At 40.0% G+C, this 18719-nt stretch overlaps 2 pseudogenes; one reads left to right on the top strand and one right to left on the bottom strand.

The window, feature by feature from the left end:
• Window positions 1–18719, bottom strand: part of LOC110286418 — a 28666-nt pseudogene that overhangs the window by 8921 nt on the left and 1026 nt on the right.
• Window positions 1769–1854, top strand: LOC115030240 (annotated as a pseudogene).

Here is an 18719-nt window from a genome sequence, read left to right as displayed (position 1 = left end):
CGACCTAGCAAACACAGAAGTGGATGCTCACAGTCAGCTATTGGATGGAACTCAGGGCCCCCAATGAAAGAGCTAGAGAAAGTACCCAAGGAGCTAAAGGGATCTGCAACCCTATAGGTAGAACAACATTATGAACTAACCAGTACCCTGGAGCTCTTGACTCTAGCTGCATATGTATCAAAAGATGTCCTAGTAGGCCATCACTGGAAAGAGAGTCCCATTGGACTTTTAAACTTTATATGCCCCAGTACAGGGGAACGCCAGGGCCAAAAAGTGGGAGTGGTTGGGTAGGGGAGTAGGTGGGAGGGTATGGGTGACTTTTTGGATAGAATTGGAAATGTAAATGAGGAAAATACCTAATAAAAAGTATTAAAAAAAAAAAGAAGGTGGAACAATATACCTAATGGGAGGAGTTACAGAGACAAAGTGTGTAGCTCTTGGAAAGGCCATCCAGAGACTGCCCCACCTGGGGATTCATCCCAAACACAGTTACCAAACCCAGACACTATTGCAGGATACCAAGAAGTGCTTGCTGATATAGCTGTCTCCTGAGAGGATCTGCCAGTGCCTGACAAATACAGAGGGGGATGCTCACAGCCAACCATGGAATTGAGCATAGGTTCCCCAATGGAGGAGCTAGATAAAGTACTGAAGGAGTTGAATGGGGTTGCAGCCCCATAGGAGGAACAACAATATGAACCACTGAGATCCTCCAGAGCTCCCAGAGACTAAACCACCTTAGGGAAGAGTACACATGGACGGAACCACGGCTCTAGCTGCATATGTAGCAGAGGATGGCCTTGTTGGACATCAATGGTAGGTCCTTGGTCCTGTGAAGTCTCAATGCCCCAGTGTAGGTTAATTGCAGGGCAGGTAAGTGGGAGTGGGTGGATGGTGGGAGAATACTATCATAGAAGCAGGGAAGGGTGGATGGGATAGGGTTTTGGGGGGATGACTGGGAATGGGGACATTTAAAATGTAAATAAAGAAAAAGTCCAGTAAGAATTTAAGAAATAAATAAAATTCATATGTTATACATGTGCATATTTAAACATATGTATGTATGTAGTTTCAATGAAGTTTTACAATTCTAAGTGCAAGTTCTAGGCATAAGGATCATAAACTACCTAACATAAACCCTGTGCTAAGTATGGGAAACCTCCTCTTCAATTGTTAGACACAGGAATAGAAGAGACTCCCAAAATAATTTAGGCTACTGCTGTTTCCCTGTTTGCTTCACATAATTTGAAGGCAAGATCCTACAGCTAACGATAGCACACACTTTGGATAGTGGATTTGGATAAACTGCTGTAAGATATACTTGTTGGGCTTAGACATAAATCACTTGCCTAATGTGTACAGGCTCTATCAGAATTTGCAGAACAACAACATACAAACTCACACACATACAAACATGCACACTCTCTCACACAGATACATACACTCACATACATACAAACACATACAGAAGGGGAGATAATTTGTCTGATAAAGCCTTTAGGACTCCTAAGGAAGGAGATAAAGGAAAGAAACAGGTTGATTACCATTAGTTATATCCTATCATATCAATTTCACATAATTTGTTGGTATATTTTCTTGCTTACTAGCTTGGAAGATGCAAAAGGAGTAGCTACTCTGAGTAGTGTATTGGCCTAGTAGGAAAGGCCAGAAACTGGGAAACAATCTTAGGCCATCACATATGCATGTGAGTGGATATCATGAGCCACAAAATTGTTCCAATACACTCCTGAATTGGAACAGTGTCTGAAAGACTATCCTTTCAGGGATCATTTCTATAGTTTGTTACTAGAGAAGTTTCTTCTACTGTGTCGAACAGTGGCTGAATTGGGAAAATACATATTTAGTTATTAAGACAGAGAAATTCTTATACATTTCTATATCATTCTAAACATTGTACAAACATTGATAAAGTACTGATTTTGTTTCTACCTGTCAATTTCTGGTTCAGATCCTGGTGGTGATGCATCCTTTGGTCCATTTCTTCCTCTTGAACCATGGTATGTTTCTCCTTCATGAAGCATCTGTGACTGAATGCTACTAGATCTCAGTGAGGTGTCATAATGATCTCTCTGTGACCGGATGTTATGAGCTCTCCATAAATGATTATTATGACCTCTCCGTGACTGGTTGTCATGACCTCTCTGTTACTGGTTATTCTGACCTCTATATCCAGGCATGGGACAATAGTGATTTATACCAACAATCAAGGAAACCCATCCAACAAGTATTCATGGTCTATTTTTCTGTTGTTTTAATTTGAGAATCCCTAGAATGCTAGCCCTACATCCGTGAATGAAGTCCAGCCCCTCACACTCCCAGCCCCCTCCTCTCCAAATCCTGTGCTATACCCTTCTGACATTCTAATTCCCAGATCCCTAGAAGGCTATCTCTAGGATACAGCTATGTGATCCTGGAGATGGGAACTCAGCAAGCCGCTTGACTTCACTGTAAAATAGGGTCCATTTTACTGTCGCCCCTTCCAGTAACCATCAATCACCAGACATTTTTAAACTTTCCTTTCTAGAATAGAGGGGTGGATAGAGTAGAGGGGCACTGCGCCAGAAATGATAAAAGCCCCTCCTCGAATGAGGAAGACGGGAGAGACAGAGCCTGAGCCCTCTCTGGAAAGCTCCACACCACCAGGTGCCTTGTTATGCAGAGGTCTCTCAGTCAACATCTTTTTCTGACCAGTGGGATCCCTGAGTGGCAAGAGGGGTCATGCTGCTACTCTCAAACTAGAGAGAACTGGTTACCTTCAAGGTTCACCCTCATGTTGCCATTTCCTGTGGGAGTCCCAGCCACCTCAAAGCACAGAGATTCACATGCTGAGGTGTGTCTTCCCTGGACCAGCCTGGGGCTCTCAACACTTCCCTAAAGGCATCCTCCAATCACTTCTTCCTGCACTGTTGCAGAGGTTCATTGGCCAGAGTTCAGCCCATGCCAAGCCATACCACGCATCCTGTCCCAAGTGAGGGGCACGGAAAGAAAGCAGCTATCTTCACATACCTGCTACTCTGCTCCCTAGGGGCATTTTCACAAAGTTCAACTGCTGGGCTGGAAAACCTTGAAGAACTTCATCATGCGACAAGCTTTTCTACCAGCTCCTTGAATGTATTTTCTGTTGTATACTAGGGAAATCCAGATCATTACTCAAGGGCTCTAAATCTGTTCACACTAATCTCAATTTGTTTATTTCTTTTCATTTTGATTTCTCAGTTCTCTTTTTGGTTATTTTGCCTCCGTGTTGCCTGTGACTCCACTGTGTGCCTGATGCCTGTGCAGTCCAGAAGAGGGCTCAATTCTCCTGGAATCGATGGTTGTGAGCCATGTGCTGGGAATCAATGCGTGTTGAATGAGGAAACAGCCCACCCAATGTTCTTAACTATATGGTGTCAGAGGTGAGAAAAAAATAGGATATGACTCAGGGGTTCCTAAAGGAGTATAGAATGCAGACTATGGTTTTATAATTGGAAAGGGTAATTAAGACCAAATCCGAAAGAATTTTTAAACCTAAATGTACTTCCCATTCAAATTGGAAAAAATATACATTTGAAGTACATGTTTTATCTACATTGATGTATTCCTGCCTGTTCCTGAGCTTGTGCTGTATCTGAGGAGTCCATGTAACTCTTATCTTCCTGACCTAGCCTCATTTCATTTGCTTACCAACAGATATTCGAGGATATTATTATGTTTTCAGTCCATTATTCTGGGCATCAAACTCAGATACTCATGCTTGCAAGCATGCACTATGTCCCAGAACTCAGCATAGCTAGCAACCATTTAAAGTTCCCCTGTATTACATGAGCCCTGTATTGGAATTTTTAAAAACAGTTTGTCTATTTTGAAGAATACTCCAGGTAGGATTGTGTATATGCAAAATCCCAGCACTGTTAAAAGCAGAAGAATGAGGAATTTATTGTCATCCGAGGACACGATGGGTTTCTCCAGCCAGTGGGATTTAAAGGAAACACTTTCTTAAAAACCAAACCAAACCAATGAAATTATCATACTCCTGAATGTATTTCACCTCATGGATTATATATATAATTTCACGGCTTTTTTTTTTTTCAAAACAAACCACGTCTTTATTTCTTCTCTGTTTTTTTTTTTTTGTAATAGGATATTTTCTCTATATATATTTCAAATGCTATCCCAAAAGTCTCCTATAACCTCCCCCTCCCCTGCTCCCATGCCCACCCACACCTACTTCTTGGCCCTGGCATTTCCCTGTACTGGGGCATATAAAGTTTGCAGTACCAAGGGGCATCTCTTCCCATTGATGGCCGACTAGGTCATCTTCTGCCTCATATGCAGCTAGAGACATGACCTCTGGGGGGTACTGGTTAGTTCATATTGTTGTTTCATCTAGCAGGTTGCAGACACCTTCAGCTCCTTGGGTACTTTCTCTAGGTCCTCCATTGGGGGCCCTATGTTGCATCCTATAAATGACTGTGAGCATCCACTTCTGTATTTGCCAGGCACTGGCACAGCCTCATATGAGAAAGATATGTGAGGGTCCCTTCAGCAAAATCTTTCTGACATATGCCATAGTGTCTGGGTTTGGTGGCTGATTATGGGATGGATCCCCGGGTAGGATAGTCTCTGGATAGTCCATTCCTTTGTCTTAGCTCCAAACTTTGTCTCTGTAACACCTTTCATGGTTATTTTGTTCCCTATTCTAAGGGGGAGTGAAGTAACCACACATTGGTCTTCCCTCTTCTTGATTTTCTTGTGTTTTGCAAATTGTATCATGAGTGCTCTATGTTTCTGGGCTAATAACCACTTATCAGTGAGTGCATATCTATTGACTTCTTTTGTGATTGGGTTACCTCATTAAGGATGATATATCCTCCAGATACATCCAGTTGTTCAAGAATTTCATAAATCCATTGTTTTAAATAGCTGAGTAGTACTCCATTGTGTAAATGTACCACATTTTCTGTATCCATTCTTCTGTTGAGGGACAACTGGTTTATTTCCAGCTTCTGGCTATTATAAATAAGGCTGCCATGAACATAGTGGAGCATCTGTTCTGATTACCAGTTGGAACTTCTTCTGGGTATATGCCCAGGAGAGTTATTGCTGGATCTTCCTGTAGTATTATGTTCAGTTTTCTCAGAAAACTCAAGACTGACTTCCAGAATGGGTGCACAAGCTTACAACCCCACCAGCAGTGGAGGAGTGTTCCTCTTTCTCCACATCCTCTCCAGCACCTGCTGTTACCTGAATTTTTGACCCTAGCCATTCTGACTGGTGTGAGTTGGAACATCAATATTGTTTTGATTTTCATTTCCCTGATGATTAAGGATGTTGAACATTTTTTCAGGTGCTTCTCAGCCATTTGGTATTCCTCAGTTGAGAATTCTTTGTTTAGCTCTGACCCCCTTCTTTGAATTTCTGGAGTCCAGATTCTTAAGCTCTTTGTATATATTGAATATTAGTCACCTATCAGATTTAGGATTGGTAAAAATCCTTTCCCAATCTGTTGGTGGCCTTTTTGTCTTATTGACAGTGTCTTTTGCCTTACAGATCTTTGCAATTTTATGAGGTCCCATTTGTTGATTCTTGATCGCACAAGCCATTGCTGTTCTTTTTAGAATTTTTTTCCCCTGTGCCCATATATTTGAGGCTTTTTCCCAATTTCTCCTCTATTAATTTCAGTGTCTCTGGTCTTATGTGGAGGTCTTTGATTCACTTAGACTTGAGCTTTGTACAAGGAGATAAGAATGGATCAATTCACATTCTTCTACATGATAACCACCAGTTGTGACAGCACCAATTGTTGAAAATGCTGTATTTTTTCCCTGGATGGTCTTAGCTCCATTGTCAAAGATCAAGTGACCATAGGTTGTGGATTCATTTCTGGGTCTTCAATTCTATTCCATTGATCTACCTGTCTGTCACTGTACAAGTACCATGCAATTTTTATCACAATTGCTCTGTAGTACAACTTTAGGTCAGGCATAGTGATTCCACCAGAGGTTCTTTTATTGTTGAGAATATTTTTCACTATCCTAGGTTTTTTATTTTTCCAAATGAAATTGCAAATTGTTCTTTCTATCTCAGTGAAGAATTTAGTTGGAATTTTGATGGGGATTGCATTGAAGCTGTAGATTGCTTTCGGCAGGATAGCCATTTTTACTATATTAATCCTGCCAATCCATGATCATGGGAGATCTTTCCATCTTCTGAGATATTCTTCAATTTTCTTCTTCAGAGACTTGAAGATCTTATCATAGAGATCTTTCACTTCCTTAGTTAGGGTCACACCAATGTATTTTATATTATTTGTGACTATTGAGAAGGGTGTTGTTTCCCTAATTTCTTTCTCAGTGTGTTTATCATTTGTGTAGAGAAAGGCCATTGATTTATTTGAGTTAAGTTCATATCCAGCTACTGCACTGATGCTCTTTATCAAGGCTAGGAGTTTTTTGGTGGAATTTTTAGGGTCACTTATATATACTATCTTATCATCTGCAAAAAGTGAAATTTTGACGTCTTCCTTTCCAATTTGTATCCCCTTGATCTCCTTTTGTTGTAGAATTGCTCTGGCTAGGACTTCAAGTACAATGTTGAATAGGTAGGGAGAAAGTGGGCAGCCTTGTCTAGTCCCTGATTTTAGTGGGATTGCTGTGAGTTTCTCTCCATTTAGTTTGATGTTGGCCACTGGTTTGCTGTATATTGCTTTTATTATGTTTAGGTATGGGGCTTGAATTCCTGATCATTCCAAAACTTTTATCATGAAGGGGTGTTGGATTTTGTCAAATGCTTTCTCAGCATCTAACGAGATGACCATGTGTTTTTTTTCCTTTGAGTTTGTTTATATTGTGGATTATGTTGATGGATTTCCATATATCATTTGATGTCATTGTATAGGTCTTGTTAGGTGGCCATAGTGTTGAGATTTTCCCTGTCACATATGGATGACATCTTTTCTTAGCTGAAGTCCTACTCCTCTGGCTCTTACAATCTTTCTGCCCCATCTTCTTAAATATCCCCTAAGCCTTAATAGGGGTTATGTTGTAGATGTGTCCATTGGGAATACCCCCTTCCCCACAGTCAGTCATTGCCAGAAATTTGACCATCTGCTGTGAAAAGGAACTCCTTTGGTGAAGGGCAAGTCCTCCTAAGCTCATCTGTAGGTATAAGGATGAGTTTGTAGAATGTAGTTTGAAAGTCTTAGAAATTGACAGTAGTGGACTCCCCTCTAGTGGCTATGATCTTACTATATTCTAACATTGTTTGGATGGTTTATTGTTTTGTTTTGTTGTTGTCCCTTTTAAAATATCATTTATATTTTGGTAATAGGTTTTAGGATTCTTTTGGTTTTTTCTTTGTCCTTTTTATGTTCTGATTTGCATTTTTCACACAATATATTTTGATTATGTATTTACCCTCCCCCAAGTCCTTTCAGATTCATTTCTCCTGGCCAAGTACTCTGAGGCATGGGCCTTGCCGTGGAGCATGATTGATATATTCAGTGGTATTCAGTATAGAAACTTGGTCTCCTCTTTGCTGGCAGGTATCAGTTGCAAACAGGTACATGGTTAGTGGTGGTTCCTTGTGTCCACTTCCCTTTCTCTGTGCTTGGATCCCATCTAGCTCCAACCCACACAGGTCTTGTGCATGTTGCCAGTGTCTCTGAATTCACATGTGTATTAGTCCTGTTTTCTCAAAAAGACACTGTTTTCATGGAGTCACCTTCACCTATTGCCCTTACAATTGTTTCTCTGACTACATGCATCCATGAACCTTTAGAACATGATTTTGAAAACAACATCATGTTGTGGACTGAGAAATCCAAAGTTTCTCACTCTCTGCACACTGTTCGTTGTGGTTCTCTGTGTTAATTTTCATTTGATAAAAGAAAATTCTTCCCTGGAGTTGCTGATTTGCATTGTCATTATGGGTATAGCAGTATGTCATTAGGTGTTATTTTATATAGCTTTTTCCTTTACAAGAACAATACTTGTAGGCCTTCCAGTATGCCAATGATCTATGCAGTCTCAGATTTTTGGACACTTCAACACTGTTAAAGCACTTGTTTCCCCTCATGAACTATGCCTTAAATCTATTCAAAATTGATTCATTGCTCCCCTAACATGTATGCCAATGTCATATCAGTATAATTTACAGACTTGTTGCTGTTGTAAGCAAGAGGTTTAATAGCTAGGTCATATTTCTGATTACTTTTCTCCTTTGGTAGCCAGCAGAGTACCTTATAGTTCCATTAAGTCTTTTAAGTAGTGAATTAATTGGGCACAAAATCAATTTCAAATTTTGGAGTTCATACCTGTTAAGCACAGGGCCCTGATTCCAATCTCTTGCAGGAAGAAACTAAATCAAATAATCCAACATGACTCAGGTTTTCCTCTTACTCTTCTGTCAGCCTTTATCACCTTTCCTTCTTGTCCATTTCCATTCCTTTGTGACAAATGCCAACATGAGGAATGTTTCTCTTCAAGGCTCTCCACAAGCTGACACATGTGGATAAGGTCCAGAGTGAGCAAAAAGTACCAAAGAACAGGAGACCAATCCAAGACAAGACCAGAAAACCATGACAAGAGATATTTGAAACATCACGACACCCAGTACCTAGATCTCAGTGCAAAACTACAAACCTTAAAAGTCAAGACAATATGTCTCCTCCAGAAGCCTGTTACTCTATTGTAATAGGTCCCACAAAGAGGAATTTAATGGAAACTAATGAAAAAAACTTGAAAATAAAAACTATGAACATATTCATAATCTTTAAAAGGGTATGAATAAATGCCTTACTTGATAAAGACCATGGAAATACAACCATCCCGTTGTATTTCCAAACAGAATAGAATACAGAAAACATTTCTAGATGTGAAAGTAAAATTTAACAAAGAAATGCAATAACACACACACACACACACACACACACACACACACACACGCTGAAATGAAACTCAAAATGAAAAAACTTACAAAATGAAGCAAAAAACTTCAGAGGTGTTGTATGCTGGCCTGCGGCCTACTTGAACAGCGTACACCTGGGAGGCAGGCTGGGGCTGAAAGATACTTAGATTGTGAGAGATTAATGGAGAACAAGACACGATTCTCTTCAATGCCCACCAGTTTACTAAGAGAGTGTGCTTGTAAGGGGGGAAGGCCCATCCCCTGCCAGTCCATTCTTGGTGTCTGGAACCAGCCTGTAGGTGATGTGCAGGATAGGATGTTCCTCTGGAATATTTCAGGGGCTTCTCAGCAGGTAGCAGTGTCTTGGAGAGAGCAGTGGCAGGTGACAGAAGAAAGAAGCCATCTAGGTCGGAAGGCTCCATCCTAGGTAATCTTCTTAGTAGCAGCAAGGTCTAAGTCTGGATCAGCCTGCTTCAGGGATAACAGAGATTAAAATTCCTCCCTGATTATATAATAAAAATAGCCAGACCGAGGCGTAAAATGTATTTATGCTCCATAGTCCTGCCTGGAAGCTATGGTGGCTGGCGGCCGTGCCTGCCTTAGGATCTCAGATTTTCCTGAATCATCCAATTCTGTCTTGGAGGCTATATGCAGCTAATTTATTTATGTGTTATATTTCACAGAAATATGGCTCTGTGGTGTGTTATCAACAGCCTTTTGGCATGTACCTCTGTCTTAAATTGGTATGGTTCCGAAATCTGGTTGCCCGTCATTGACTAACCAGACCTCATAGCACACCTTATTCCCAAATCAGACCAAAGCCTCAATATGTACTTAGAATGCTTCTTTTATTTTATTTTATTTTATTTTATTTATTTTCCTCATTTACATTTCCAATGCTATCCCAAAAGTCCCCCATATCCTCCCCCCCACACTCCCCTACCCACCCACTCCCACTTTTTGGCCCTGGCATTCCCCTGTACTGGGACATATAAAGTTTGCAAGTCCAATAGGCCTCTCTTTCCAGTGATGGCCGACTAGGCCATCTTTTGATACATATGCAGCTAGAGTCAAGAGCGCCGGGGTACTGGTTAGTTCATAATGTTGTTCCACCTATAGGGTTGCAGATCCCTTTAGATCCTTGGGTATTTTCTCTAGCTCGTCCATTGGAGGCCCTGTGATCCATCCAATAGCTGACTGTGAGCATCCACTTATGTGTTTACTAGGCCCCCGCCCAGTCTCACTAGAGACAGCTATATCAGGGTCCTATCAGCAAAATCTTGCTGGAGATTAATAACTGCCACCTGTGCTGTTGGAAGAAAGGTTTTACTCCTGCTGCACTCAGGCTGAATGGCGTGGCTGAACTGCTTGAGAAAAAAGGGTGGGACAGTAAAAAGGAACAGTATAAATCTACTTTGGAGAAATCCAGGTACTCCATTCAGTTGCAAATTAGCAATGATCAAGCTCAGGCTTTGAGCTCCAGGTGTGGGGGAGCTGGCCTTGAGAATTAGCAGAAAGGCCAGAGATTCTCTGGAAGTGGAGGCTGAGCTCCAAATTAACTTGCTAAGTAATTAAGAATTTTAGCTATCTTCAATAGGAATCTCTAAGACCATTCTAAGATTGAGTTAGAATAACTGGTCAAATTGAAGAAAAGAGAAGAATCATTATAATTCTATTATATGACTAATCTTTCTAAGTTAGAATACACAGTCTCTGATGTTCTTTTTACCATAAAGTTAAAAAGCTTGAAGCAAGGCAGCTTTGCTTGTCCAACCTGGAAAAATGGCAAGCAAGGATGGGTCGAAAACCCAATTCAGCTTCCTTGTCACTACAGTCAGGGCACTGAGCGAACTTACCTGTCAGCTTGTCACATGAATTAGCCATCATGCTTCTGCAGCACTCTGTGGAGAGAACCTATGCTTTTCCCTTTCCTAATAAGTTAGTTCAGGATCAAACCATATGCCAATAAGTAGATCCTTTTAAGATACTATAAGGCATTTATTAAGTTCTTTAACATCCAAATTTCAAAATTCTAAATTAAAAGTATGATTTAAATAATTTAAATAGGAATGCACTAAATAATATGCACGGGGATATAATTTCCCCCTTCTTTGTCTTTTAAGAAGCTAAAGTTTTTTTTTGTTTTTTTGTTTTTTTTTTTGTTTGTTTTTTGTTTTTTCGAGACAGGGTTTCTCTGATAGCCCTGGCTGTCCTGGAACTCACTTTGTAGATCAGGCTGGCCTCGAACTCAGAAATCTGCCTGCCTCTGCCTCCCCAGTGCTGGGATTAAAGGCGAGCGCCACCACGCCCGGCCCAAGAAGCTAAAGTTTTAAAGTTCCACAATTCCTTTTCCATGAGAATGAATAATTTGTTGACAAAACATCTCAAATACTGGACTGTTACAGTCAATATTAATGTAGCATGGGCAGTGTCTAATTGCCCTTCCAATTGTTTCTCTTGAAGAGCGATTATAACTAGAAATTTTGAAAAGTTATTATTACTCCCATGTGCATAATTTATTTATTAATCAGAAATAAGAGCATTGATTTGCAGCAATTGATTAAGTGTAGGTCCTCAAAAATTAACATCATTATGTGAAAACAGGTAGAATCTTAGGACACCAAGAACAACTCTTTCACAATTTGATATGCACCTACTCTAAAAATACCAAAATACTATCTTAAGCCATTATTGTTTTGATTAAATAAAAAACGAGATTATATATCCAATCCATCTTATATGTAGGACCTATAGACTGCTAGAGACACAAATCCAGCTTTAAGATGTCTTGTCAAGACAAACCAGAACAATTTATTAAATGTCCAAAAACAACCTTCTTAAAAGGACAGCATTTTTTCTTATGAGTTGTATATGCATAAGCAATTGCAAATTTGAGAATTAATAGCATCTGAGGGATGAACAATCTTAAGCAATTGTGAACTCTGAGATATAATATTGGCTATTAATATACAAATTAAGGTTTGATTGTTCAGCAGTTTAAATCACCATGCACAGCACACAACTTAATTATCTGTGCTGAAACAGGAGGAAACTCAAAAGAATAAGCGTGTGATCTAATTCACACCTACTTATTTCCCATAGAGGGGTTGTTTTTAAACACAGTAACTGGGATGTATGCATGCATGAATTTATAGAAGATACAAAAGTCCCTGATCCGGGACTCAGCCGAAAGTAGTCTGCATAAGTGAGAGTGTGGACTACAGAAACTAACAGCTCCTGGGACAGGCAGGAGTCACAGAGCTTCTGAGGCAGCCCCCTTTTCCGGCTCCAGACATCTGGGAACCTTCCCAGACAGAGGAAAAGTATCTGCCCAGCCCGAGAGATCTTTGCAGGAGCACCTGGCGGAGCCAGTTTGGTTCCCTGACCCCTTCTAGACTAGTCTGTTCAGGTGAGACTGTGGACTACAGAAGCTAACAGCTTCTGTGACAGGGCAAAGCAACACAGCTTCTGGGACAGGTCCTGTTTTGGTCCTTCATCTTCAGCCAGGAGGGGGGTCCGAACGCCAGATATTTGTGCACCTTCCCTGTAAGAGGAGAGCTTGCCTACAGAGAGTGCTCTGACCACTGAAACTCAGAGGAGAGAGCTAGTCTCGCAGAATCAGGAGAGGAACAATCTTTAACCAGAGACAACTATAACAACTAACTCCAGAGATTACCAGATGGTGAAAGGTAAATGTAAGAATCTTACTAACAGAAACCAAGACCACTCACCATCATCAGAACCCAGCACTTCCACCTCGCCAAGTCCAGGGCACCCCAACACACCCGAAAAGCTAGACCTGGATTTAAAAGCATATCTCATGATGATGGTAGAGGACATCAAGAAGGACTTTAATAACTCACTTAAAGAAATACAGAACACTGCTAAACAGGTAGAAGTGCTTAAAGAGGAAGCACAAAAATCCCTTAAAGAATTGCAGGAAAACACGACCAAACAGGTGATGGAATTGAATAAAAACATCCAAGACCTAAAAAGGGAAGTAGACACAATAAAGAAAACCCAAAGTGAGGCAACACTGGAGATAGAAACCCTAAGAAAGAAATCTGGAATCATAGATGCGAGCATCAGCAACAGAATACAAGAGATGGAAGAGAGAAAATCAGGTGCAGAAGATTCCATAGAGAACATCAGCACAACAATCAAAGAAAATGGAAAATGCAAAAAGATCCTATTCTTAGACTTTTAACATTCCATGTGTGCCTCTTCTATACTCTCTTCATCCCCATGGATTGCTACCAAATGTATTATGTATATTGCCTTTCTGTCAAACTTCCTGAAAATATGGATTTACATAATCATCAACCCATACTTATAAGTCCAGAATTTTAATCAACATTTTACAAGTGAAGGAACAGAACCCAAGATGCTTGTATCACCTTTCAAAAACCACAAGACCAGCAGGGCATGGAGGCCCATTCCTACAAAATTGTCATTTGGAAGGTGGAATCAGAATGATCAAAATTCAAAGTCAACTTTGGCTAAATGAGATCCCATTTTTATTGTATTCTTTATTTAATTCACGAAACTAATAAGTGTTTCAGACATGACCTGATCTTTAATTTTCAGACTATGCTCTTTCTATATTGCACTTTTATAATGGGGACTCCTGGGAAAGTATTAATAGTAAAATATATAGATATTGCATATTGAAAAGAATTTCCTAGCTGAAATGGAAAAGGAAGGTGTATTGGGAAGGGCCAGGATGGAGAAAGAAGCAATTCAATGGCTTTAATTAGTCTAGGTACGTCCTTCTATAATTTTAATGTGCAGATAAATCACCCAGAGATCTTGTTAAAATGTAGAATCCAACTTCAGAATGAAGGCCAAGATTACTTTTCTAATAAGTTGCTATTTGCTGAAAGCCACATTCTGAGGAGCATGGGTGTAAGCAGGGGATAATGGAAAACAGAGTGAAAAGACAGGATGTAAAGCAGTGGTATGCCAAGACGACGTACCACTCCAAGTTTTCAATGGATTCATATGGATAGTTACAGGAGTTCAAATAATTGTACACCTAGCTATCAACTGTGTCAGTTCATTTTGTCTGGGTTGAGAAACACTTAGGAGATAAGGCATATTACCCATCAGAATATTTTCCAGGGAGGATTAACTAAATGGGGAAGACCCATCCTGAGTGGGAACAGCACCTTCCCATGGGCTTGGTATACAGATGGAAAAAGGGGAGAGGGATGAGATTGCCAAGGTGGGAAGGCATTCTCTTTGTTTCAGTGCCACCAAGAACTAAAGACATTCTTCTATGGCACAACCCCATCTCATTATCTGAGCTATGTTCATAGGGCCCAGTGACTAGGCACTGAACTCTCTGAAACCTTAATCCAAGACACAAACATTTAACCAAGGACAACCAAACTAGAGCTGAAACAGAAACCTGCTGAATTTTCATGCAGCTCATCTCCATGGAGGGAATCCTACAGTGCAGTCACTAAGCATGAATTCCCTAGCACAACCCAACAACAAACATCTTACACCACACATGTTTTAATTTGCATTTGTTAGTTTAAAGCTTATTGACATTATATATGAATTCTCTTTTTATTACTCAGCACCATTTCTCTAGCATAAAGTTGACCATTAAACTTAAAGTCAAGTGTGTTGTTATATAAAGTTAAAAGTTAAGTAAAGAAGCATTTTCATACATTAAGACTATTAAGATAACTGCCACCCCACAGCCTTGCCTGTATCCCAGGAGGCCTGCTCTAACTAGGGACACCAAGATACATGTGGGACCCCTGCCTGGATACCCCCACCTGCTGGGACCCCACAGAGTCTTGCAGACATAGGCTCTACCCTGACCCGTTGGAGCATCTGCCTTCCATTCCATACCTTCACCGGCATTGGATGAAGATGCAAGACCAAGGAAGCACTGCAAAGTTAGCTATGTATGCCAGCTATCACCAGCAATTGAGTCCTATTTATATTCCCTCCAAATATCACATGCCTCAGCAAAATTCTATGTGAGTCTCTATCAGATGACATATCCAGAAACATCCACTTCATTCTGCCAATCGGCCTGAGTTCTTGGAAGCCACAAGAAGCTGACAGAACAGCACCAAAATTTTTTTGGTGAGTTTCTATGAATTTACAAGAAATAATGACGGCCAAGGAATGGCAAGTTGTACCAATACAATCCAGCATCATCCACTGTCTGTTGAGTTATATTTATACTCTTAGCATCATGCATCCTTTGATGTGTTTGCTTTAGCAAAACATTCTTTCACCTATGTCTGCTTCTGTGAGGCATTCATTCACGTGTTTGCTTCAGCAAAACACCTTTTCAAACGTGTGCCCCAGGAAATCATCCTTTGACATCACTGACTTTCCAAAGAAACCAGAAGTATCCATTTTAGATGATAGTTGCCTTTAAAAAGGATATAAATGACTCATTGAAAGAAATACAGGAAAACACAGTCAAACAGGTAGAAGCCCTTAAAGAGGAAACAAATAAATCTCTTAAAGAAATACAGGAAAATATAATCTGACATGTGTGTGAAATGAACAAATGGTTCAAGAAGTAAAGATAGATATAGACGCAATACAGAAAACACAAATGGAGGCAACCCAGGAAATGGAAAGCCTAGGAAAGAAATCAGGAGCTGCAGATGCAAGAATCACCAACAGAATACAAGAAATAAAAGAGAGAATCTCAGATGCAGAATATATCATACAAGGAAGTATCAATTCTGATCATCTATGCCCTAAATGCAAGGACATATACATTCATAAAGAAATTTTACTAAAGCACAGAAAAGATATTGAACCTCACACAGTAATAGTCAGAGACTTCAACATCCCACTCTCACCAATGAACAGGTCATTGAAACAGAAACTAAAGAGAGACACAGTGAAACTAACAGATGTTATGAACCAAATGGATTTAACAAATAACTACAGAACCTTCCACTCAAAAACAAAGAATATACCTTCTCAGAACCTCACTGAACCTTCTCCAAAACGAACCATATAATCAGATACAAAAAAAGCCTGAACAGATACAAGAAGATTGAAATAACCCTCGTCAACTTATCAGACCACCATAGGTTAAAGCTGGACTTCATCAACAACAGAAACAACAGAAAGCCTATAACCCTCATGGAAACTGAACTCAATGATAACTCTACTCAATTATAACTTGATAAGAAACTCTACTCAATGATAATTTGAAAAGGAAACGAACAAAGAATTTAAAGTCTTCCTAGAATTCAATGAAAAGAAGGCACAGCATATCTAAACTTATGAGCCATAAGGAAAGCTAAGAGGAAAGTTCATAACAATAAGTGCCCTTGCAAAGAAATTGGAGAGATCTGTTTATTAAAAATTTAAGAGTTCACTTGAACTTATAAAGAAATTAGGGAAACAACACCCTTCATAATAGTTACAAATAACATAAAATATCTTGGTGTGACTCTAACTAAGGAAGTGAAAGATCTATATGATAAGAAAGACTCTACAAGTCTCTGAAGAAAGAAACTGAAGTAGATCTCAGAAGATGGAAAGATCTCTCAAGCTCATGGATTGACAGGATTAATATAGTAAAAACAGCTATCCTGCCGAAAGCAATCTACAGATTCAATGCAATCCACATCAAAATAACAACTCAATTCTTCACTGAGATAGAAAGGGCAATTTGCAAATTCAGCTGGAAAAATAAAAAGCCTACGATAGCAGAAAGTTTTCTCAACAATAAAAGAACCTTTGGTGGAATCACCATGCCTGACATTAAGCTTTACTACAGAGCAATTGTAATAAAAACTGCATGGTATTGGTACAGTGACAGACAGGTAGATCAATTGAATAGAAATGAAGACCCAGAAATGAATCCACACACCTGTGGTCACTTGATCTTTGACAAGGGACCTAAAACCATCCAGTGGAAAAAAGTCAGCATTTTCAACAAATGGTGCTGGCACAACTGGTGGTTATCATGTAGAAGAATGCGAATTGATCCATTCTTATCTCCTTGTACAAAACTCAAGTCTAAGAGGATCAAAGACCTCCACATAAGACCAGAGACACTGAAATTAGTAGAGGAGAAAGTAGGGAAAATCCTCAAAGATATGGACAGGGGGAAAATTCCTAAAGAGAACTGCAATGGCTTGCGCTGTAAGATTAAGAATTGACAAATGGGACCTCATAAAATTGCAAAGCTTCTGTAAGGCAAAAGACACTGTCTATAAGACAAAAAGGCCACCAACCAATTGGGAAAGGATTTTTTACCAATCCTAAATCTGATAGCGGACTAATATCCAATATATACAAAGAGCTCAAGAAGCTGGGATCCAGAAATTCAAATAACCCCATTTGAATATGGGGTTCAGAGCTAAACAAAGAAATCTCAAATGAGGAATACCGAAGGGCTGAGAAGTACCTGAAAAAATGTTCAACATCCTTAATCATCAGGGAAATGCAAATCAAAACAACCCTGAGATTCCACCTCACACCAATCAGAATGGTAAGATCAAAAACTCAGGTGTCCACAGATGCTGGTGAGGATGTGGAAAAAGAGGAAGACTCCTCCGCTGCTGGTGGGATTGCAACCTTGTACAACAATCCTGGAACTCAGTTTGGAGTTTCCTCAGAAAATTGGACTTAATACTCCCAGAAGATCCAGTAATACCTCTTCTGGGCATATACCCAGACTAAGTTCCAACTGGTAATAAGAACACGTGCTCCACTATGTTCATATCAGCCTTATATATTTTTATTAGGTATTTTCTTCATTTACATTTCAAATGCTATCCCAAATGTCCCCCATACCCTCCCCCCTCCCCTACCCACCCACTCCCACTTCTTGGCACTGGTGTTCCCCTGTATTGGGGCATATAAAGTTTTCAAGACCAATGGGCCTCTCTTTCCAATGATGCCCGGCTAGTCCATTATCTGCTACATATGCAGCTAGAGACATGAGCTCTGGGGGTACTAGTTAGTTCATGTTCTTGTTCCACCTATAGAGTTGCATTCCCCTTTAGCTCCTTGGGTGCATTCTCTATCTCCTCCATTGGAGGACCTTTGTTCCATCCAATAGCTGACTGTAAGCACCCACTTCTGTGTTTGCCAGGCCCTAGCATAGCCTCACAAGAGACAGCTATATCACGGGCAGCCTTATTTATAATAGCCAGAAGCTGCAAAGAACCTAGATATCCCTCAACAGAAGAATAGATACAGAAAATGTGGTACATTTACACAATGGAGTACTACTCAGCTATTAAAAACAATGGATTTATGAAATTCTTGGAGAAATTGATGTATCTGGAGGATATCATCCTTAGTGAGGTAACCCAATCACAAAAAAAGTCATTAGATATGCACTCACTGATAAGTGGATATTAGCCTGAAAACATAGAACAACTATTTGCAACATACTATTTGCAAAATACAAGAATATTAAGAAGAAGGAAGAGCCATGTGTGGATACTTCATTCCTCCTTAGAATAGAGAACAAAATAACTTTGACAGGAGTTACAGAGACAAAGTTTGGAGCTAAGCTGAAAGGATGGACTTTCCAGAGACTACCCCATCTGGGGATGCATCTACATAATCAGCCACCAAATCCAGATACTATTGCATATGCCAGATAGATTTTGCTGGAGGGACCCTGTTATAGCTGTCTCTTATGAGGCTATGCCAGTGCCTGGCAAATATAGAAGTGGATGCTCACAGTCATCTATTGCATGGAACACAGGGCCCCCAATGGAGGAGCTAGAGAAAGTACCCAAGGAGCTGAAGGGGTCTGCAACCCTATAGGTGGAACAACAATATGAACTAACCAG

This window comes from Mus caroli, chromosome X (assembly GCF_900094665.2).
Source record: "Mus caroli chromosome X, CAROLI_EIJ_v1.1, whole genome shotgun sequence".
NCBI classification, from domain to species: Eukaryota; Metazoa; Chordata; class Mammalia; order Rodentia; family Muridae; genus Mus; species Mus caroli.
Note: the sequence above shows the minus strand (reverse complement) of the source record. Positions and strands in the feature narration are given on the sequence as shown.